The sequence below is a fragment of the Eucalyptus grandis genome, chromosome 3, assembly GCF_016545825.1.
Source record: "Eucalyptus grandis isolate ANBG69807.140 chromosome 3, ASM1654582v1, whole genome shotgun sequence".
Classification (NCBI taxonomy): domain Eukaryota; kingdom Viridiplantae; phylum Streptophyta; class Magnoliopsida; order Myrtales; family Myrtaceae; genus Eucalyptus; species Eucalyptus grandis.
The window spans coordinates 55,460,715-55,485,791 of NC_052614.1; the positions used below are offsets into that span (position 1 = coordinate 55,460,715).

At 39.2% G+C, this 25,077-nt stretch overlaps 1 pseudogene; it reads left to right on the forward strand.

Moving 5' to 3' along the window:
* The first annotated feature begins 947 nt into the window (after window positions 1–947).
* LOC104439976 lies at window positions 948–23,406 on the forward strand (annotated as a pseudogene).
* Window positions 23,407–25,077: the final 1,671 nt, after the last annotated feature.

The following is a 25,077-nucleotide window of genomic DNA, read 5'->3' on the forward strand; positions in this document are numbered from 1 at the left end:
ACGGATTATTCACCAGTATGAATGTTGAAAAGAGGTAAAGAGAATCATGTTCGGCCCACCATGTGCGAGTGGGAGATGAAGGCCTTATTAGTATTGGGCTTAAGGCCCGTCCGCCCAAGTTGGGCCCGAAGCCCGGCCCACGGGAATAGGGCCCGTGGAAGGAGAGAGGTATAAAAGGGAGGAGAGAGAGAGAAAAACACACCGTTTTGTTTTAGAAAAAAGCGTACGTTTTTCCTCTCAACGAACACTCTCTCTCTCTCTCATTTTCTTCAAAGCAAAAAGGAAAACAGTGAAGCGCGTAGGCCAATTTGCTTCACCGGATCGAACAGAATCAAGTTTCTCTTCCTTTAACGGCGTCGGTGTCTAATCGTGGCTAAAAGGTACGCTCGAATCTGTGGTGTGCTTTAGGATCGGTGATACCTGTTTTTTTTCCTGGGCTCGTCTTCCGCATTGATTTAGGGGTTCGATTGAGTGTCGAATCCGGTTTTTCGGGGATCAGTCATTCCCAATAGAAATTCTCTCTCTCCGCTCATTGCTGATCTGGCGTTCGTCAAGCGACCATTCCCCTGCCATCTTCGACGAAGCACATTACGGCCGCCCCTACTCCAGCGCTCGCTCACTTCTGTCTCTGTGCTCATTGTTGCTCGGCCAAGGAGGAGGAGATCCAGAAGATCGGGAAGCTCAACTCGGCGTTGGAGGAACGGGTGAAGTCACCATGCGTGGAAAACCAGATTTGGAGGACCTCGCCCAGGCCAACAAGGCCACCGCCAATGCCCTCTACACCAACCTCAAGTAGGTCCTAGTGTAGGTCTGCAACAACGACCGCCCCCGCGGCGGGGCCTCCCCAGAGGATGAAGATGGGAGCAATTACAAAGTCGGGGAGGAGAGCGAGAGGTGGGCGGGAGGGAGGCGCAAGTTGATAAAAGGAGAGGGAGGGTGATTGCGACATGGTCCTGGAAGTGCGGGAAGGAGGAGGCGAGTGTGCCGTTGTTGCTGTGCAGGCACCTGTGTTTGTGAGCGGTGTGTGGGTCTTCCCTCCGTTTTATCAATGGAATTGTATCCTAATGGCCATTCCTTTTTTCTTTTCTTGGTCAGATGGCCATACCCATTTTGCGAAGCAATGAAGTTGGTTCTCATAAGAGAACTTAAATGCTCAACTAGCGGACTTGAAGATAGACCGGAAAGAACTCACACACGTCCATGACAACATTCAATTCCTTTTTTCCACCGTGCGAAAAATTGACATTAAAACCAATGAAAGAGATTAAACAAAAAAGACAGCTAACTCGAACCTTGATCGACAATTTCAAGTTTTCACTTTCAAGTGTCCATCTCTTTGGCATCCCCATTGTAATTGTTCTAAGTCGAGTATCATCGAACGAGACAGTCGATCAAAACAAGCTATAGAAGGACCCTTTTAGGTGCCAATGGCTTAGCCATTGTTCATTTTCTACGTTGGCATGAACGCATGAGGCACACAAGCAAGCGAGGAGTGAAGAACGGGACAACTCTGACAAGTTCAAAAGAAAGAAACTTTCATTATATCACTGCAGTAGACAAGGTGGAAAAAGAAGGTACAAGAGTACCTACGGTGATTGCTCTACATGATCAAGAAGCACAAATATACAAGAACCATGCTACGCTCCTTGAACTGGGAAAATGAAAACTTAGACACGCGCCTTACGGTGACGGATCTCGACAAGCCGCAAACCCCAAACATCTCCCTATCTTATTTCCTACATTTTAACTCAGCTCCTGGTTCTGAACTTGAAATCATCTATCGGGATGCCCTCGCAAGCCGTCCTTTCTCTGCCGGACTCGTCAGTGGTGCTCAGTCCGCCCTTGCGGCCGATCTCTTGGTACCCTTCTTGCCCTATCTATTGTTTCCTCGTCTCCCCTCCTTTGTGCCTCCCTTCTTGCCTATCTGCTCCACCACATCCACCTCATCCTCCAAGAAGGCCTCACAGCAGGGGCAGTCGTCCTTGCTAACCTACACCAGGACCTGCTCGAGGTTGGTTCGGAGGGCATTGGCAGTGGCCTGGACGACAACCTCCAAATCTGATTTTCCACACACGGCGACTTCACCCGCTCCTCTAGCGCCGAGTTAAGCTTCCCGATCTTCTGGATCTCCTCCTCCTTGGCTAGAGCAACAACGAGCATGGAGACAAAAGCGAGCGAGCGCCGAAGCAGGGGCGGCCGTAATATGCTTCGTCGGAGATGGCGGGGGAACGGTCGCTTGACGAACGCCGAAGCAGCAACGAGCGAAGAGAGAGAATTTCGGATTCAAAATGTCGAATTCGAAACCTTCATGTGGAGAAAGAAATGGAAATGAGAATGGAGAGGAACGACTGCTTCTCTTTCTTGAGAAGGAAAGAAAAAAGTTTCCCGTAATAAATGCATTGTGCAGAGGAGAGAGAGCTTCACGCTTTGCTTTTTCAAATTCGCTGGAGGGACTGGTGGGCCAGCAAGAGAGAGAAACTAATATATCAATTTTCCAAAATCGACTTTGATTCCAGCGTGACATCGGGCGACACGTGTCACCCGGTGAGTGGACTCGGACAAGTACACGCTGGAATCAGAGCTGCACCTAATATTTTCTCGAGAGAGAGAATCTATATAGGCCACCAGGCAAGAACGTCTTGTAGAACCTCGTAAATAGGCCAAATCGGGAGGCGCAAGTAGTTGAAAAAGACATATGGGTATTGTGTGGTGGATTGGCGTTTTAGTCGTTGTTTGAGACCCCGACATGTTTGGTGGTGCGCAGATCCAACGTTTGATCTGTTGATGATTTTTGTTCTTTTCTTAAAGCAACATCTTTTATGGAATCTTGAATTGCTTAGGGCGGCCCTTTTATCCTTTCTCTCTTCGGTTTTAAGGGGATGCATTTGGACAGAAAAAGAGGGGATCAGCGATTATAAGTGGTCCTGGATTTTAAGATAAAAATGGGCCTGACCTTGCGGTTGGAAAGATGTTTTTTTTTTTTATAAATAAAATTATATTTGTATGGAGGGGGCTTTATCAGAAGAGATCTAATTATTTCATGGAGGTGTCCATGATGATGAGGAAAGGCCCACCTTCAAAATCAATTTTCATCCATACTTTTTCATATGATATATTTCCGTTTCATTTTCTTCTTGTGGTTGGACCTTCATATTCTCGTACCCTCAAATTGAAATTGCTTCAACAATAAAGAAAGGAACGGAGTGCTTTAACTTCTAGGCAACAGCTAATCTTTTTCTAATGTCATCCAAAAATAAATTTGGATTCCGTTCTGCCTTCGCTTATTTCATTTGGCTACTTCTTTTTTCTTTTTCTTTTTTAACGGTTGTTGATATTGTGCACTCTTCATGCATTTTCCTTTCAGGCCGTTGTTTGCCGTCCGTATAAGCTTTTGAAGAAAGGAGGGTTAAAGGATGAAAATACCGTTGTTTATATGTGTGATGACATTTACAATGAAGAGAACCCCAGGCTTGGAATTATTATTAACAGTCCAGTTGCAGATGATGTGATGTGAATTGTTGTGGAAAGATCGTTCTACGAAGGCCCGGATGGTGCGAATTGCGAATCTCAACCTCCAATCGAACTTGTGATTGGCAATCTCGGTATGAACATGACTTGTTGATGAACGCATGTCAACCAACCAACGTTATAAACGCTAGAGTGAAAGAATTCGCTATCTCGCTCAATAAGTCAAATCGACCACCACAAGGGAATCTTGATAAGGTCAAGTCCTCAAAAAAACAATAGAAGAGAACCTCTCAATTCTTATCCTCAAAAATAAAATATATTTGTGTCTCAAAAAAATTCAGTTAGTCCTTAATATAGGCTTTTTAGCCGCTACACAAACCCTAAAATCAATCCTAGAAATCTAATGCGTCATATTCTAGAATATACCTAAACAAGAAGATATTTATTTTATTTTATTTGACTTTTTGACTTGGTCAAATATTTGGTGACCATATAATCAAATTGCGTTAAGATTTCCAAGATTCTTCAAGATTCAATCTAAGGTCATCTCCACACCAAAGATTACGCCAAGATAACATAGTTTGTTTTCACGGGAAATATAACCTTTATGCCTATAGAATTTATCAAATGCAGCATGTTCACATGCTTCAAACACTCTCCCAAAGTCATCATCATTAGCATATAAGCCCTTGATATGCTCAAAACCTAAACACTTTGCTTCTAAAATAATTAAAATCGCATACCTTCGAGAAAGTGCATCAGCTACCACATTCTCCTTACATTTCTTGTACTTGATCACATATGGAAAAGTCTCGATGAATTCCATCCATTTGGCATGTCTTTTATTCAACTTTTGCTGCCCTTTCAAGTACTTCAAGGTCTCGTGGTCAGTGTGGATCACAAACTCCTTCGACCATAAATAATGTTGCCAAGTCTCCAAAGCTCGCACTAAAGCATACATTTCCTTATCATAGGTAGGATAATTCAATATTGCTCCATTCAATTTCTCACTGAAATAAACTATGGGATGCCCTCCTTGCATCAACACGGCTCCAATTCCTGTACTAGAAGCATCGCACTCTATCTCAAAAGTAGCACTAAAATTCGGCAAAGATAACAAATGAGCATTAGTCAACTTATCTTTTAGCAGATTAAATGCTTTCTCTTGCTCTTCTCCCCACGTGAAACCCATGTGCTTCTTGATAACGTTGGTCAAAGGTGCAGCGATGGTGCTGAAATTTCTCACAAATCACCGATAAAAACTCGCCGATCCATGAAAGCTACGCACCTCTCCTATAGTCTTAAGCGTTGGCCATTCATGGATTGCTTTGACCTTTTCTTCATCAACTTGTATACCATCAGCACTAATGGCAAATCTTAGAACTACTAATTTGTTGATAACAAAAAAGCACTTCTTTAGATTAGCGTACAATTCGGCCTTTAAAACCTGCAAGACAGCTCGAACATGTTCAATATGATCATCAGGGCTTTGGCTATATATCAAGGTGTCATCAAAATAGACAACCACAAATTGACCAATAAAAGCATGCAAAACATGATTCATAAGTCGCATAAATGTGCTCAATGCATTAGTTAATCCAAATGGCATGACTAATCACTCATACAATCCATACTTGGTCTTAATGCAGTTTTCCATTCATCACCTTCTCTCATCCTAATTTGATAATAGCCACTTTTCAAATCGGTCTTAGTGAAAATGCAAGAACCATGCAACTCATCCAACATGTCATCTAACCTAGGAATAGGATATCGATATTTTACCGTAATGTTATTAATTGCTCGGCAGTTGACACACATTCGCCAAGTTCCATCATTCTTTGGCACCAACAAAACGGGAACAACACAAGGGCTAAGACTCTCTCTCACATGCCCTCGCTCCAATAGTTCGCTAACTTGCCGCTGAAGTTCCTTTGTCTCCTCGGGATTGCTTCGATATGTGGGTTGGTTAAGTAATGGTGCACGAGGAATTAAGTCAATTTGATGTTTAATGCCTCGAATTGGTGGTATCCCTCCAGGAAGTTCATCAGGAAAGACATCTTTAAATTCCTGCAATAAAGACACAATAGGACTAGGCAAACTTGGGTCAAGATCATTAGTAAAAAACAAAACCTCATTGTACAAAAGTTCAAGCATTGGTCGGTCTAGAACTAAAGCTTTCCTCACATCACTCGATTTTGCATAAAAATTCTTTTTGCTTATTTTCTTTCCTCTCTCCTTTTCTCTCGGTTTTTACCACAAGTTTCCTCTCAACCTCTCATTTTCCTTGCATCTCAGACACACCACGCAAGCCCTCGGATTTCTCACCTTTTCTCTCTCTCTCTCGGCTTCTCATTGTAACTTCAACCGATCTTGATACACCTTACTAGGTGTCATTGGTACCAAAGTATAAGTCTTTTGATTCATCACCAATAAATAACGATTAGTATACCCATCATAATGTACCTTTCGATCATATTGCCATGGTCTTCCAAGTAAGATATGACCCGGTTGCATAGGTACAACATCACACTTTACCTCGTCCTTGTATTTCTCTATCTCAAATGAAATTCAAACTTGTTTTGACACTTTCACCTCACCACTATCATTTAACCATTGAAGTCTATAAGGACTAGGGTGCTTTGTCATTTTCAAACCTAACTTATCCACCATAGTACAACTTGCCACATTCGCACAACTATCTCCATCAATTATCATGCTACAAATTTTACCATTCACCATACATCTTGTATGAAACAAGTTATCTCTTTATTAGTGATATTCCTCCTCATTTACTTGCACACTCAGAGAACGCCTAACCACCAATAAGTCTCCTTTTATAGCCACTTCTCCATCACTACAATCCTCCAATAGTGGCATCTCATCATCATCTTCTTCCCTCTCACTTTTGGACTCAATATCACCATGTTTAGTCATAATCATCACCCTTCTATTAAGACATTGATTCATCATATGACCAATGCCCAAACACTTAAAACATTTAATTTCACGAGTTCTAGTGTTAAGGTTTTCGATTTACCTAAAACCGGATTTGTTACAACTTTACCGTCGCTCTCCTTCTCCTTTGAAGTTTCGTTTCGGTGTTGTTTTTCTATGAGTTTTGTGTATGATCTTGCAAGAAGTGATTTTGTAGGTAATATCACTAGAATTGACCCAATCTTAATTGTTTGTGTTTGATGGTTTCTGAATCAACAACTAGTGAAGAATCTTTCTTAAATTCTAATTTTGACGTATTCTGATTTCAAAACTCTGGAATTTGAATCGGAAGCAAAACTGACGCGTCCACTATTGTAATGATAACTCTTGCAAATCAAATAATGATTTGAATAGAAAGTCTTGTGGTCCATTTACGTATATCTATGTCTGCAACTGTTGGCGAATCTCAAATTTGAACTCTACAGTCCGTATGAAATTACTTAGACTCCTACTATGTTTGGGGGCCAAGGAAGGAGATTTTCAATGATATTGCCTCTTGTAATTTAGCTCATCGATGCTGCTAAAACGATTGCATATGGGCTATTTTCATTCATTTCCTTGCTCTACCATTACTTAATGGACAAAGAGAAGTACTAATTCCTTGTAATAGTTCGGTCTGCACGTGAGTATCTGAATTTGCTGGGCGTTGTGTTTGGCAGATTGAATTAATGGAAAAAATGAAGATTTTTCTAGGGGATGAGAATACAAAAGAAAAGAAAGGAAATTGGATTTTCATATCTGATTACTAAGTAGGAGTGAGTGAAGCAGAAGTGATATTGTATTTTCTGATCCACAACATTTCTACTTTATAAGTGAGTCTTTAAATCTTGTACAATGATATGTTTCTGTTTCCTACTTTCCATGTATTTTCATGGGCCAATAAACATAGTCCCAAAGGGGATACTAGTTTAGTTTCTTTTTGTATGAATCTACCAAAGAGAGGTAGAATTTTATGTTGTTTTCCTCTTCCATGAGACTTAAAGTGAATGAGAAAATTTTCCAATTCTTCTAACCCTCGAATATAAACTGCTTCAACAGTAAGAAAAATGAATTGAGTGCTTTACATTTTGGGTAACAACTAAAGCATTTCGGTGCTATTAGAAACAAAATTGGATTCATATCTGCCTTTACTTATTTTATTTGTCCTGCGTTGGGATTTTTTACTGTTGTTGATACTGTGCTCCATTCGTGCACTTTGCTTTCAAGCCGATGTTTGCCATGCATATCAGCTCTTGAAGAAAGGAGGGTTGAAGGATGAAACTATCACTGTTTTTATGTATGATGACATTGCTAACAATGAAGAGAACCCTCAGCCTAGAATTGTTATTAACAATCCAGATGGAGATGATGTTTATGAAGGAGTTCCAAAGGTCTGTTTTCAAATGCTTAGTCACTAATTTAGGATGAAATTTTGTTTAGATTTATTGAAAGTCTGTTTTCAAAGGCTTAGTCATTGGTCCAAGGTGAAAAATTGTTCTCTAGAAGTCTGTTATTAGATGTTGAGTCACTAGTCATTTTCTGTTAGTAGGATTACACTGGAGAAGATGTTAACGTTAACAACTTTTTCTCTATTATCCTTGAAAACAAGATTGCTCTCACAAGAGGTAGTGGAAAGGTTGTAGAGAGTGGTCCGGATGATACTATCTTCATCTATTATACTGATCATGGTGGCCCTGGTGTGCTTGGTTAGTACTTGATAATTGCACAAGATGACCTCCATTGGTTGTAGATTGTCTTTTGTGTGTTCATATGGCACATATTGAGTTGAACTAAAATATCTATAATAAAGTCATAAAAGTTGAATTGGGTTCCATATCTCATTTGCACCCCTTCCCCAATTTAGAGATGATTTATCCAACTATCTTCATATCAAAATCTCACGGTTGGCATTGATCTTTAACATGAATGCCCACTAGCCCTTTCCTATATGCTGACCATCTAATAGATGTCTTGAAAAAGAAGCATGTGTTTGGGAAATTTAAAAGCTTGGTAATTTTAAGTTCACTAAAGCAGTTTGCTTCATACAAGACTCTAAAACTTTTCATTTTGTTCCCTTTGTCTTATAAACACGGGTATTCTACCTTGGAGCTTGTGAATCGGGAAGTATTTTTAAGGGCATTCTTCTAGAAGGTTTGAACATATATGCAATAACAGCATCTAATGCATAAGAGAGCAGTTGGGGCACCTATTGCCCTGGATGGGGCACCTATTGCCCTAGAGAGTATCCTAGCCCTCCAGTAGAATACGAGACATGTTATTGAGATTAAGCAAGCGATCGAACAATAATATAAATAGATGAAGAAAATAAATCGGACACCAGATTTACGTTGTTCAATTGTAAAGACCAACGTGCACGGGGAGAGCAACAACGAATTTTACTATAGATCAAGCGATACAAGGAGATTACACACTCAAGTTATTCAAACACTCTCTTGGTGTTTCCCAAACCCTAATTTAACCCAATACATCAATCTCTCTCTCGGCTTCTTGTTGTAACTTCAATCGATCTTGATACATCTCACTAGGTGTCATTGGTACCAAAGTATAATCTGCCAAAGGGAGGTAGAATTTTATGTTGTTTTCCTCTTCCATGAGACTTAAAGTGAATGAGAAAATTTTCCAATTCTTCTAACCCTCGAATATAAACTGCTTCAACAGTAAGAAAAAGGAATTGAGTGCTTTACATTTTGGGTAACAACTAAAGCATTTCGGTGCTATTAGAAACAAAATTGGATTCATATCTGCCTTTGCTTATTTTATTTGTCTTGCCTTGGGATTTTTTACTGTTGTTGATACTGTGCTCCATTCGTGCACTTTGCTTTCAAGCCGATGTTTGCCATGCATATCAGCTCTTGAAGAAAGGAGGGTTGAAGGATGAAAATATCACTGTTTTTATGTATGATGACATTGCTAACAATGAAGAGAACCCTCAGCCTGGAATTGTTATTAACAATCCAAATGGAGATGATGTTTATGAAGGAGTTCCAAAGGTCTGTTTTCAAATGCTTAGTCACTAATTTATGATGAAATTTTGTTTAGATTTATTGAAAGTCTGTTTTCAAAGGCTTAGTCATTGGTTCAGGGTGAAAAATTGTTCTCTAGAGGTCTGTTATTAGATGTTGAGTCACTAGTCACTTTTCTGTTAGTAGGATTACACTGGAGAGGATGTTAATGTTAACAATTTTTTTCTCTGTCATCCTTAAAAACAAGACTGCTCTCACAGGAGGCGATGGAAAGGTTGTGGAGAGTGGTCCGGATGACACTATATTCATCTATTATACTGATCACAGTGGCCTTGATGTGCTTGGTTAGTACTTGATAGTTGCACAAGATGACCTCCATTGGTTGTAGATTGTCTTTTGTGTATTCATATGGCACATGTTGAGTTGAATTGAAATATCTATAATAAAGTCATAGAAGTTGGATTGGGTTTCCATATCTCATTTGCACCCCTTCTCCAATTTAGAGATGATTTATCCAACTGTCTTCATATCAGAATCTCACGGTTGACATTGATCTTTAACATGAATGCCCACCAGCCCTTTCTTATATGCTGACCATCTAATAGATGTCTTGAAAAAGAAGCATGTGTTTGGGAAATATAAAAGCTTGGTAATTTTAAGTTCACTAAAGCAGTTTGCTTCATACAAGACTCTAAAACTTTTCATTTTGTTCCCTTTGTCTTATAAACACGGGTATTCTACCTTGGAGCTTGTGAATCGGGAAGTATTTTTAAGGGCCTTCTTCTAGAAGGTTTGAACATATATGCAACAACAGCATCTAATGCATAAGAGAGCAGTTGGGGCACCTATTGCCCTGGATGGGGCACCTATTGCCCTGGAGAGTATCCTAGCCCTCCAGTAGAATACGAGACATGTTATTGAGATTAAGCGAGCGATCGAACAATAATATAAATACATGAAGAAAATAAATCGAACATCAGATTTACGTTGTTCAATCGTAAAGACCACCGTGCACGGGGAGAGCAACAACGAATTTTACTATAGGTCAAGCGATACAAGGAGATTACATACTCAAGTTATTCAAACACTCTCTTGGTGTTTCCCAAACCCCAATTTAACCCAATACATCAATCTCTCTCTCGGCTTCTTGTGGTAACTTCAATCGATCTTGATACATCTCACTAGGTGTCATTGGTACCAAAGTATAATCTGCCAAAGGGAGGTAGAATTTTATGCTGTTTTCCTCTTCCATGAGACTTAGAGTGAAGGATAAATTTTTCTAATTCTTCTAACCCTCGAATATAAACTACTTCAACAGTAAGAAAAAGGAATTGAGTGCTTTACATTTTGGGTAACAACTAAAGCATTTCGGTGCTATTAGAAACAAAATTGGATTCATATCTGCCTTTGCTTATTTTATTTGTCTTGCGTTGGGATTTTTACTGTTGTTGATACCGTGCTCCATTCGTGCACTTTGCTTTCAAGCCGATGTTTGCCATGCATATCAGCTCTTGAAGAAAGGAGGGTTGAAGGATGAAAATATCATTGTTTTTATGTATGATGACATTGCTAACAATGAAGAGAACCCTCAGCTTGGAATTGTTATTAACAGTCCAGATGGAGATTATGTTTATGAAGGAGTTCCAAAGGTCTTTTTTCAAATGCTTAGTCACTAATTTATGATGAAATTTTGTTTAGATTTATTGAAAGTCTGTTTTCAAAGGCTTAGTCATTGGTTCAGGGTGAAAAATTGTTCTCTAGAGGTCTGTTATTAGATGTTGAGTCACTAGTCACTTTTCTATTGGCAGGATTACACTGGAGAGGATGTTAACGTTAACAATTTTTTCTCTGTCATCCTTGCAAACAAGACTGCTCTCATAGGAGGCGATGGAAAGGTTGTGGAGAGTGGTCCGGATGATACTATATTCATCTATTATACTAATCACGGTGGCCTTGATGTGCTTGGTTAGTACTTGATAGTTGCACAAGATGACCTCCATTGATTGTAGATTGTCTTTTGTGTATTCATATGGCACATGTTGAGTTGAATTGAAATATCTATAATAAAGTCATAGAAGTTGGATTGGGTTCCATATCTCATTTGCACCCCTTCTCCAATTTAGAGATGATTTATCCAACTATCTTCATATCATAATCTCACGGTTGACATTGATCTTTAACAGGAATGCCCACCAGCCCTTTCTTTTATGTTGACCATCTAATAGATGTCTTGAAAAAGAAGCATGTGTTTGGGAAATATAAAAGCTTGGTAATTTTAAGTTCACTAAAGCAGTTTGCTTCATACAGGATGTTGTCTAAAATTTTTCATTTTGTTCCCTTTGTCTTATAAACACAGGTATTCTACCTTGGAGCTTGTGAATCGGGAAGTATTTTTTAGGGCATTCTTCCAGAAGGTTTGAACATATATGCAATAACAACATCTAATGCAGAAGAGAGCAGTTGAGGCACCTATTGCCCTGGAGAGTATCCTAGCCCTCCAGTAGAATACGAGACATGTTGTTGAGATTAAGCGAGCGATCGAACAATAATATGGACAAATGAAGAAAATAAATCGAACACCAGACAAGCTATGGGTGTTATTCGGCTGACCTTGCAGCTGGAAATATTTTTTTTTTCAATAAATTGTGTTTGTATGGAGGGGGCTTTATTAGAAGAGATCTAATTATTTCATGGAGGTGTTGATGATAATAAAGAGAGGCCCACCTTCAAAATCAATTTTCATCCCTACTTTTTCATATGGTATATTTCTATTTCATTTTTTTGGTTGGACCTTCATATTCTCGTACCCTCAAATTGAAATTGCTTCAATAATAAAGAAAGGAATAGAGTGCTTTAACTTCGTCGTCCGAAAATAAATTTGGATTCTGTTCTGCCTTCGCTTGTTTCATTTGTCTGCTTCTTCTTCTTCTTTTTTAACAGTTGTTGATATTGTGCACTCTTCGTGCATTTTCCTTTCAGGCTAATGTTTGCCATGCATATCAGTTTTTGAAGAAAGGAGGGCTGAAGGATAAAAAAACCGTTGTTTATATGTATGATGACATTGCGTACAATGAAGAGAACCCCAAGCTTGGAATTATTATTAATAGTCCAGTTGGAGATGATGCTCATGAAGGAGTTCCAAAGGTCTGTTTTCAAATGCCTAGTCTAGTCACTAGTTTAGGATAAAAAGATTTGTCTAGATTTGTCAAAGGTCTGTTTTCAAATGTTAAGTCGCTAGTTACTTTTCTAGTGGCAGGATTACACTGGAGAGGATGTTGAAGTTTACAACTTTTTCTCCATCACCCTTGGAAATAAGACCGCTCTCGCAGCAGGCGGTGGGAAGGTTGTGGACAGTGGTCCCGATGTTACTATCTTCATCTCCTATACTAATCATGGTGGCCCTGGTGTGCTTGGTTAGTACTTGATAGTTGCACAAGATGACCTCCATTGGTTGTAGATTGTCTTTTGTGTGTTCATATGGCACATGTTGAGTTGAATTGAAATATTTGTAATAAAGTCAAGAAGTTGGATTGGATTCAATATCTCATTTGCACCCCTTCCCCAATTTAGAGATGATTTATCCAACTATCTTCATATCAGAATCTCACGGTTGACATTGATCTTTAACAAGAATGCCCACCAACCCTTTCCTATATGTTGACCATCTGATAGATGTCTTGAAAAAGAAGCATGTTTGGGAACTATAAAAGCTTGGTAATTTTAAGTTCACTAAAGCAGTTTGCTTCATATAGGACGTTGTCTAAAACTTTTCATTTTATTCCCTTTGTCTTATAAACACAAGTATTCTACCTTGGAGCTTGTGAATCGGGAAGTATTTTTTAGGGCCTTCTTCCGGAAGGTTTAAACATATATGCAACAACAGCATCTAATATAGAAGAGAGCAGTTGGGGCACCTATTACACTGGAGAGTATCCTAGCCCTCCAGTAGAATACGAGACATGTTGTTGAGATTAAGCGAGCGATCGAACAATAATATAGGCATATGAAGAAAATAAATCGGACAACAGATTTACGTGGTTCAGTCGTAAAGACCTACATACACGGGGAGAGCAGCATCAAATTTTACTATAGATTAAGCGATACAATGAGATTATACACTCAAGTCACTCAAATACACTCTCGGTGTTTCCCAATCCCCAATTTAACCCAATACACTAATCTTTCTTGGATGTAAATCACGAATAAGCTTTGCCGCACGAGAAACACGAAGACCCGCTATCAAGCACCTAGCGCCTACGGATGTCTCTCACAAACAGAGAACACCCACGGCACTCAGAGTAAATGGCACTTCAATATGTGGCTTCGCTCGGCTAGCGGCTTCAATGATCGTGTGCGGCTTTGTAGGATTTTTCTCTTTCGCAGCAAGCTTTGTTTCTCTCGTGGACGTGCGGTAGCAACACACCGAAAGAAGAAACCCTCACTGATCGTCTGCATTTATATATAAGTGTGCCCAAGGTCAAAATTTTGACCTTAGGCCCCACCAATTTCTAATATCACGTGCGGAGGAACTTCACGTGGGAGAGACGCTGAATTGGCTTCACTTGGGCCCACCTACGCTTGAATTCTCGCGTACGTGCAAAGAACTCCATCTTCACGATTCGGATCCCGCAGCAATTGAAGAAAACTTTGCTTCAATTTATTTTATATTTCCTTCTACTTGGGAAATTTTATTGACAAATTCGGTTTAACAAATCGTTATCCCAATTCAAACTCGAAACATAATTTAACAATTCTCCACATTGGCTCGATGTTTGAGCCAAGTTGCAACCGCTTCGCAAAAATTCAAACTTTGCCGCTACTTTCCCATAGCCCCCGATGGGCTCAACTGCAACAGATATTATCCAAGTCCAAGCCTCGCTTGAACTTTGCCATAATCAAAGACTTCATCAGAATACCAACTCCATATGCACCTTTAACTGCTTCGCAAGGATTTTCCCACGCAACCTCCTTAACCGCAGATAAAGCAAAACCATTGTTGCATCTATATCTATCAGGACCGCCCACCTCGTTTGTGTTTGATGGTTTCTGAATCAACAACTAGTGAAGAATCTTTCTTAAATTCTAATTTCGACGTATTTCGATTTCAGAACTCTGGAATTTGGATCGGAAGCAAAACTAGCACATTTACTGTTGTAATGATAACTCTTGCGAATCGAATAATGATTTGAATAGAAAGTCTTGTGGTCCATTTACATATATCTTTGTCTGCAACTGCCGGCGAATCTCAAATTTAAACTCTGCAGTCCGTATGAAATTACTTAGACTCCTACTATGTTTGGAGGCCAAGGAGGGAGATTTTCAATGATATTACCTCTTGTAACTTAGCTCATCGATGCTGCTAAAACAATTGCATATGAGCTATTTTCGTTCATTTCCTTACTCTACCATTACTTAATGGACAAAGAGTAGTACTAATTCATTGTATTAGTTCGGTCTGCACGTGAGTATCTGAATTTGCTAGGTGTTGTGTTTGGCAAATTGAATTAATGGGAAAAATGAAGATTTTTCTAGGGGATGAGAATACAAAAGAAAAGAAAGGAAATTGGATTTTCATATCTGATTACTAAGTAGGAGTGAATGAAGCAGAAGTGATATTGTATTTTCTTATCCATAACCTTTCTGCTTTATAAGTGAGTCTTTAAAGCTTGTACGGTGATATGTTTATGTTTCTCTACTTTCCTTGTACTTTCATGGGCCAATAAACATAGTCCCAAAGGGAATGCTAGTTTAGTTTCCTTTTGTATGAATCTGCCAAAAGGAGGTAGAATTTTATGTTGATTTCATCTTCCATGAGACTTAAAGGGCGTGCATGGAAACGTTCCAAAGAAACGTTTCTGGAACACTTCTGTACAGATTTTGTTCCCGGGAACAAAAAAAGAACAGAAACGCGTTTGGTTGCGTTTATGTTCTTTTTTTTTTTTTTTGTTTCCGAACAAAATAAGAACAAAAAAAGAAACAACAAATTGTTGTTTCTTGTTCCGAAAACAAAAATGAAGAAACGTTTTTCTCTTCTCTCTCTTCTTCTTCTCTTCTTCTTTTCTTCTTCTTTTTTTTCTTATTTTTTCTTTCGCCGGTCGCCGGCCTCGGCCATGGCCGGCGACCGGCCGTCGAGGGCCAGCGACACCTCGAGGGTCGGCGACCTCATCGGAGCGTCACCGGCCCCGGCGAGCCCGAGCATCGCCGACGGGCGCAGCGAGGCCGAGCCTCGCCAACCACGGCGAGCTCGAGTTCGCCTAGATCCGGCGGGCGAGCCTCGCCGTGGCTGGGCGAGGCTGCCAGCCCCGTCGGCCGGTCGCCAAAGGCCGTGGACCGCCCCGAGGCCGGTGGCCGGCCGAAAAGAAAAAAGAAAAAATAAAAAGAAAGGAAAAAAATGAAAAATAAAATAAAAATGTTTAAAAAATTAAAAGAAATAAAAAATTAAATAAAATTTACCAAACGTGTTTCTATTCATTTTTATTCCCAGAACAAATGTTACCAAACGTGTTCTTTTGTTCAAAATTGTTCCCGAAACAAAACACTTTTTTTGTTTATGTTCCCTGGAACAAAAAAATAACATAAACGTTACCATTCGCACCCAAAGTGAATGAGAAATTTTTCCAATTCTTCTAACCCTCGAATATAAACTGCTTCAATAGTAAGAAAAAGAAATTGAGTGTTTTACATTCTAGGTAACAGCTAAAGCATTTCAGTGCCATTAGAAACAAAATTGGATTCCTATCTGCCTTTACTTATTTTATTTGTCCTGCGTTGGGATTTTTTACTGTTGTTGATACTATGCTCCATTCATGCACTTTGCTTTCAGGCCGATGTTTGCCATGTATATCAGCTCTTGAAGAAAGGAGGGTTGAAGGATGAAAATATCATTGTTTTTATGTATGATGACATTGCTAACAATGAAGAGAACCCTCAGCCTAGAATTGTTATTAACAGTCCAGATGGAGATGATGTTTATAAAAGAGTTCCAAATGTCTTTTTCAAATGCTTAATCACTAATTTAGGATGAAATTTTGTTTAGATTTGTTGAAAGTCTGTTTTCAAAGGCTTAGTCATTGGTTCAGGGTGAAAAATTGTTCTCTAGAGGTTTGTTATCAGATGTTGAGTCACTAGTCACTTTTATGTTGGCAGGATTACACTGGAGAGGATGTTAACATTAACAACTTTTTCTTTGTTATCCTTGGAAACAAGTCCGTAAAATTCACTAGGATAAGCGGTATTATTGAACCAGACAAAGCAACAAGCAATGAAACCAAAAACAGATAAAGCAGCTAAACTATAAGACAAGTAAGCCTCCCTGACCATACAAGTGCTCAACGAGCCCATGCAAAAGGTTTGGTTAAGATATGCCAGATTCCACCAAGTATACAAATGGGACCTAACCATACATGCCCTACTCTCACATGAGGCAATGGAAAGGTTGTGGAGAGTGGTCCGGATGATTCTATCTTCATCTATTATACTGATCACGGTGGCCCTGATGTGCTTGGTTAGTACTTGATAGTTGCACAAGATGACCTCCATTGGTTGTAAATTGTCTTTTGTGTTCAGATGGCACATGTTGAGTTGAACTAAAATATTTGTAATGGATTGAGTTCCATATCTCATTTGCACCCCTTCTCCAATTTAAAAATGATTTATCCAACTGTCTTCATATCAGAATCTCACGGTTGACATTGATCTTTATCAGGAATGCCCACCAGCTATTTCCTATATGTTGTCTTCATATCATATTTTCTCCTTCAAGATGTTAAACGCGACGTTACGAGCCAACGTCAGCCGAATAACACTCATAGCTCATCTATCCAGCAAATCTCAATCAGCTTGCTTCATCGTCTCTGGTTTCTCCTCAGATAAGGGCAAGTGCAGTTTCATCTAGTAAAGATAATCTTCAATCTGCATCTTCCAGAAACTAAAATCATTCTCATCAAATATGTCGATTCTCACTTTTACTTCTTCTATCGCCATCGATTCGCGTCAACTTAGCCAAACCTAGCTCTGATACCAACTTGTTGAGATTAAGCAAGCGATCGAACAATAATATGAACAGATGAAAAAAATAAATCAAACACCAGATTTACGTGATTCAGTCGTAAAGACCTACGTCCATGGGGAGAGCAGCAGCAAATTTCACTATAGATCAAGCGATATAAGAGATTACACACTCAAGTCACTCAAACACTCTTTCCATGTTTCTCAAACCCCAATTTAACCCAATACACCAATCTTTCTTGGATGTAAATCACGAATAAGCTTTGCCACACGAGAAACATGAAGACCCGCTATCAAGCACCCAACGCCTATGAACGTCTCTCACAAACAGAGAACACCCACGGCACTCAAAGTAAACGGTGCTTCAATATGTGGCTTCGCTCGGCTAGCGGCTTCAACGATCGTGTGCAGCTTCGTAGGATTTTTCTCTCTTTCGTGGCAAGCTTCGTTTCTCTTGTGGACGTGCGGCAGCAACACACCGAAAGAAGAAACCCTCACTGATCGTTTGCATATATATATTCAAAAGTTTGATCTTGGGCCCCACCAATTTCCAATATTACGTGCGGAGGAACTTCACATGGGAGAGACGCTGAATTGGCTTCACCTGGGCCCACCTACGCTTGAATTCTCGCGTATGTACAGAGGACTCCATCTTCATGATTCGGATTCCGCAGCAATTGAAGAAAACTTTGATTCAATTTATTTTATATTTCTTCTACTTGGGAATTTTTATCAACAAATTCGATTTAACAAATCATTATCTGAATTCAAACTCGAGACATAATTTAACAATTCTCCACATTGGCTCGATGTTTGAGCCAAGTCGCAATCGCTTCGCAAAAATTCAAACTCTGCCGCTACTTTCCCATAGCCCCCGATGGGCTCAACCGCCACAGATATCATCCAAGTCCAAGCCTCGCTTGAACTTCGCCATAATCGAGGACCTCATCAGAATACCAACTCCATATGCACCTTTAACTACTCCGCAAGGATTTTCCAACGCAACCTCCTTAACCGCAGATAAAGCAAAACCATTGTTGCATCTATATCTATCAAGAGATCGAATATGTACCTTGTTAATTTCAGCAGTTACAGTAACCATTGGCTCTATAGGCTCTACCTCGCTATGAGCACCATCTGTGTCAATTACTTTGCTAGTATTCATACTCGCTACCTCAAGAATTTCTTATCGCAACTCCACCTCAAATTGAACACCATCCAAATCCGTATTAACACTGCCACAAACACTCCTAACCAGAAGTATCGAAAACTTATCAAGGATAACTTCTCTACTGTCAACAAGTGAATTTATATTTGGGCACCACAACCGATCGCCCCGCTCACCTTGTGCATAGCCATGGAATATGCACCTTGCCCTCCCATCGAGCTTACCATCACTCACTCGAAAATAACACGGGCAACCAAACATTCTAAGAATAAAATAATCAGCAACGTTACCTAACCACACTTCTTTAGGAGTCCACCATTCAATAGTAGTTGATGGGGATCTATTCACCAGGCAGCTTATCGTACTAAATACATCAGCTAGGATTCTCCTAGCAATACTAACACTAGAGATAATTTTTCGAGCTTGTCTCTAATAATGTTCTGCTCATCAATTCTGCAAATTGTTGTGATTTATTGGTACTAGTACAGTGTTTCATTATACACTCTTTCATGTAGAATTTATTTGCCAGCTCCAAGCAGAACTCCATGCTATTGTCAGTGCGCACATGCTTAATCAACTTACCAGTCTCTATCTCAATCAAAGCTCTCAACCGCATGATCCCGACACCAGCATCAAACTTGTGCATTAGAACAAACACCAGGTCTTCCTCGATTAGTCAATAGACTCTCGAATAGATGCATCCAACGTCTCCGGGGCAAAATCTGTCATTGTCTCACCTTGAAGTTTATACAAGCCTCCGTGCTTGATTCCTTTCATTATCACCAAGGCACCTCGAACAACCTTCATAACTCCACATTTTGAAGAATACCTGCAACCAGCTGAATCTAGAGCACCCAAGGAAATTAAGTTCTTTTTTAATTCTGGAATGTGTCTTACTCCAGTTAATGTCCTCACAATGCCATCATGCATTCTAATTTTAACATCACCAACACCCACAACATCGCAGTCAGCGTTGTTCCCTAACTAGACTTTACCACTACATATGCACTGATAAGTGATAAACCAATTTCTATTTGGTATGATATAAAAAGAACAACCAGAATCCAAAATCCATCCATCAAGCGATGAATCATTAGTGACAGTCAAGACATAATCGGCACTATCTGCTACAGCTGCAACATTATCTGCAGAATCAACTATAATTTCCTTACCCTTTTCATTCTTCAACTTAAGGCAATCCCTTTTAAGATACCCCATCTTGCCACAGCTCCAACAGACAACATTAGCAGTCCTAGATTGACTGTGTCTATTCATATTAGTACTACTCTTACCCACACGTGTTACAGATCTTCCTCTATTTTCACCTACTAAAGCAGTAGATACAGATTCGCCAGATTCTCTTCTACGGATATCCTTACTCAAAATCAAATTTTGAACCCCGTCAAACGTCAAACTTGTTGACCCAAATGAATTACTAACAGCAGTGACAATAATATTCCAATTATTAGGCAATGAGGATAGCAGAATCAAAGCACGTACCTCATCTTCAAAGTCAATCTCAACTGAACTCAATTGACTAATAATCACATTGAATTTATTGATATGATCTGCAACTGATGCACCTTCACTCATTTTCAAATTAAACAGACATCGCATCAAACAGACATTGTTGATCGCAGAGGGCTTCTCATACATATCTGATATGGCTTGCATCAAATCAGCAATGGTCTTCTACTTCAATATCTGATAGGGCTTGCATCAAATCAGCAGTGGTCTTCTACTTCAAGATGTTAAACACGATGTTACGAGCCAACGTCAGCCGAATAACACTCATAGCTCGTCTATCCAGCAAATCCCAATCAGCTTGCTTTATCGTCTCTGGTTTCTCCCCAGATAAGGGCAAGTGCAATTTCATCTAGTAAAGATAATCTTCAATCTACATCTTCCAGAAAATAAAATCCTTCCCATCAAATCTGTCAATTCTCACTTTTACTTCTTTTGTCATCATCGATTCGCTTCAACTTAGCCAAACCCGGCTCTGATACCAACTTGTTGAGATTAAGCGAGCGATTGAAAAATAATATAGTATGAAGAAAATAAATCGGACCCAAATTTACGTGGTTCAGTCATAAAGATTTACGTCCACGGGGAGAGCAGCAGCGAATTTCACTATAGATCAAATGACACAAGAAGATTACACACTCAAGTCACTCAAACACTCTCTCGGTGTTTCCCAAACCCCAATTTAACCCAATACACCAATCTTTCTTGGATGTAAACCACGAATAAGCTTTGTTGCACGAGAAACACGAAGACCCACTATCAAGCACCTAGCGCCTACGGACGTCTCTCACAAACAGAGAACACCCACGGCACTCAGAGTAAATGGCACTTCAATATGTGGCTTCGCTCGGCTAGCGGCTTCAACGATCGTGAACGGCTTCGTAGGATTTTTCTCTCTTTCGTGGCAAGCTTCGTTTCTCTCGTGGACGTGCGGCAGCAACACACCGAAAGAAGAAACCCTCACTAATCGTCCACATTTCCAATATTACATGCGGAGGAACTTCACGTGGGAGAGACGCTTAATTGGCTTCACCTGGGCCCACCTACGCTTGAATTCTCACGTACGTGCAAAGGACTCCATCTTCACGATTCGAATTCCGCAGCAATTGAAGAAAACTTTGCTTCAATTTATTTTATATTTCTTCTACTTGGGAAATTTTATCGACAAATTCGGTTTAACAAATCACTATCCGAATTCAAACTCGAGACATAATTTAACACGTGTCTTGGTGACTTGTATAGTGTTGCCTGGATGGAAGACAGGTAAATCCCAAATCCTTATTTTCTCATTCATGACTTTAGATGAGAAACACATACCATTTTGACTTTGTTCTTTCTAGATTAGAAGTCAGTGTTATAATGGGGACTTTTTCTCCAATTTGGGATCGATACTTTATTTTGCGGTGTATCATGGGCGACTCTTAGTGCATTAGTTGAATGGTAGCAATGTGTATGACCATAATCCATGTATTCCCAGTTTTTTAAATTTTATTAAATGATCTGATTTTGGAATGTTTTTCTTGCAAATCGAGAACGAGGAATTGAAATCACAGTTGAAAAGCCATGATTGGGTCCATTTATCATTGTTTAATTGCAAAGATCGAAAGAAAGATCGGAGATATTTTTCATTAGCACATTCTCCTTTTATATTATTTTGAAAATGTAGACAACAACAATTTATTGGTTAAAGAGGCAGTCAATTATGTGCAATTTCCTTGATTTGATGCTTGGTAATTAATATGTATTGTAGTTGCTAATTATATGCTATTAAGATCTTCGTACATTTCTGATGTTGGGCTTTTGGTTTAGATATAAGTAATCCTTTGAATATTCGAATTCCTTGGTTTTTAAGGACTCATCCACTATTTACCTTTTTAGTATGTGTGCTCTTATCTGAATAGTAATTTTTTGCCCATGTTACATTTTTGGGGCTTGCTGATTGGTATCTTCTTTCCATGATTATAGACTTATCTACTAATCTAATTTCATAATAAGTACCGCATAATTTATTATTGAAATTTTTTAGCTTATATGGACTTTGAGGAAGCTTTTCTCTTTTCTAAGCATGGACTTTTGTGTACTCGCATCAAAAAGCATTTCCATTGCAGATTAGCATTTCCATTGCAGATTGCTAATCTGTTGGCAATTAAGAATCTCGAAGATCCCATGTTTGCAAATTTAAATAGCCGAAAACAAAGAGAGGAGAAAGGAGGAAGGACATGACTTCCATATTATCAGATGGAACCTGATTGAATATTTCTTATATTGCAACTCGGGATATGCATATTAAATTCATGCTCAATGTGATTCCAGTTGTTCTTGTACTGGTTTACAAGCCTCCGTTCCCTTGTAATAGTTGGATCAGGTTCATATGTTTTGATTGGCTCTTGAGAAATCAAAGCTTATGTTTAACAACTATAAAGCCCATCATAACCTTTTTCTTTTTTATTTGGTTTGTCTTTGTGAACAGTGAGGTGCACAACCTGCGAACCGAAACTCTGCACCAACAATACCAACTGGTAAGCTAAGGACATTGATACCATCATTGTGTGGAGCAATTAGGAAGAAAGCAATGTTCATTCTACCTTTCGATGTCGAGAAATTTTGCTTCCATTGGGCAACTAAGCTCCCAAGTGTCTTTTAGCAAGGGAATACTATTTTGTATTACATTTCTTGGTTAAGTATTCATACAGTGCTACAGTGCAAGCACATGGAAGAAGTTACTTCTTATATTGCCTGGACTGCTTCAGTTGCTTTTCACTTTCTCTCTGTGCTTCTTCTTCTCATCTTACGGTATTTCTTTGGGCTGGCATATGCAGGTGAAAAAGAGGACAGCTAATGACAACACTGCATACGGTTCCCACGTCATGCAATTTGGTGACATAGGGTTAAGTAAGGAAAATCTCTTCCTGTACATGGGCGCAAATCCTGCAAATGATAACTCTCCTTTTGTGGATGACAACTCCCTAAGGCCTCCTCAGAAAGCTGTTGACCAGCGGGATGCCGATCTGCTTCATTTCTGGCACAAGGTTTCTCTCTCCCTTGTCATGTTTGAGGCTGCACGCTTTAGATTTAAGTCATGGCACCACCAGATGCTAAATGTTTAAGGATAGATTCTTGAGGGTTTTGTCACATGCAGCGGTCTGGTCAATTGCAACCTCTCTTAGATTGTTTCCCTAATGAGAATCACAAGATCAATCGAATGAAGAGCTACTAAAAGGGATTACTATATAGCATTTTGAAGAAACTTGAGGGCTGGTCCGGCAAAAAATGGAACTGTAGAACCATAGGTCTATCAATGGATTTCTGATAATTGAAGGTCCTTAAATCTGCATATTACTTTGTGAAAGTGTTAGTAGAAGTAAAAGTACTTCCTTAACTAGAGAAGTCAAACTATGTAGCCATCAGGTTTGACCTTTGACATAAAAGTAAGTGAAAAATTACGTCTCTTCCTTTCAACTCATCTTCTTATTCTTCTTTCACTATATAAAGAATAAATTCGGTATTGTCAATTGCCCTCATGTAACAGTTGTGTGAGCCTTGTGTAACCAAATCTGATTTTGCGTCCGCCTTTGTTTCAGTTCTGCATAAAGCTCAAACTAATTGGAAAGCTCTTGTTTGAATTAAAAAGGCTCTGAATTTTAGTAAATTTGAAGCACAGACAGCAATTGTGAACCTTTTGATATTGCTAGTATTTTTGTATATAAAAGGCAATGTCTCATTGTATGCATATAGATCACAGTGTCAAACTAATTGGAAAGCTCTTGTTTGGAATTAGAAAAGGGTCCAGAGGTGCTGAATGTCTAAACTGTTCGAACAACTAAGGGACATTTATGCCATCTAGTTGATGACTGGGCTTGCCTATTAAAGAAAGCCCATTGGTAATTATCTCGATTTCCATGAACCTTCCAATAATATTTAGACAATCACCGGATCTTCAATTATCGAGTCAATCTTCGATCAATCTCCGTTATGTCTTCTCCACCACGAGATTTTCTCAACCAACGAAACATGTTTGATATATTTCTGATAAACTTTGATGCTGACATTTGCATTGCCATTGTGAACCAAGAAGATTTTTTACTATGTCAGTTCGATTTGTTCTTTATATTATTGATCTTAAATCTTACACTCGGGGGAATGGGATTTTTTGACACAGCGATTGAGTATTCTTTGCAGTCTTGACTAGTGTGATGTTGCCAATGCTTAATGCAGGTGAGAACATTTGAGACTCATTGTGGATCTCTCTCTCAATATGGGATGAAGCACATGCACTCCTTTGCAAACATGTGCAATGGAATCCGAACCGAGCAAATGACTGAGGCATCAGGCCAAGCTTGTGCTCGCATTCCGTCTGGTCCCTGGAGCTCTCTAGCAAGCGATTCAGTGCATGAGTGAAGTGGGAATCATTCCGAACTAAGGATCCACTTGCCATGCTTAAATCTGCTACATACATATTCCTACTATATATCTTGAATGGGTTGTTTGTCATTGCTTCGCTGTGAATATGACTCGGAAGCACGTATCTCGACTTGCTTGTCACATAACATGCTTTGAATGTAGGACGATATCATGCCTGTTTCGCGTGATTTTAAGTATTGTAGCTCGAGGCTCGCCTTTGACCGGCTACCGGCCGTCGTCATGGCCGGCGGTCGGCCAAGAAGAAGAAGAACAAAAAAAAATTATATTTAAAAAAATAGAAGTAGTTAAAATTTTAATTTTTAAAAATTAAAAATTAAAAATAATTTAATTTTTAAAATAATTGTTTTAAAAATTATAAAAATTGTTCATTAAATTTGTGTTGTATAAAACTATTTTAGCTATACAATTTAAAAATATATATATAATATATAAGAAATAAGCTTAGAAGTATTTTAGTAATATAATCTTTAAAAAAAACATAGGAATAAGTTTTTCTAAATTTGGTTAAATATGAAATATTTTATTAATATG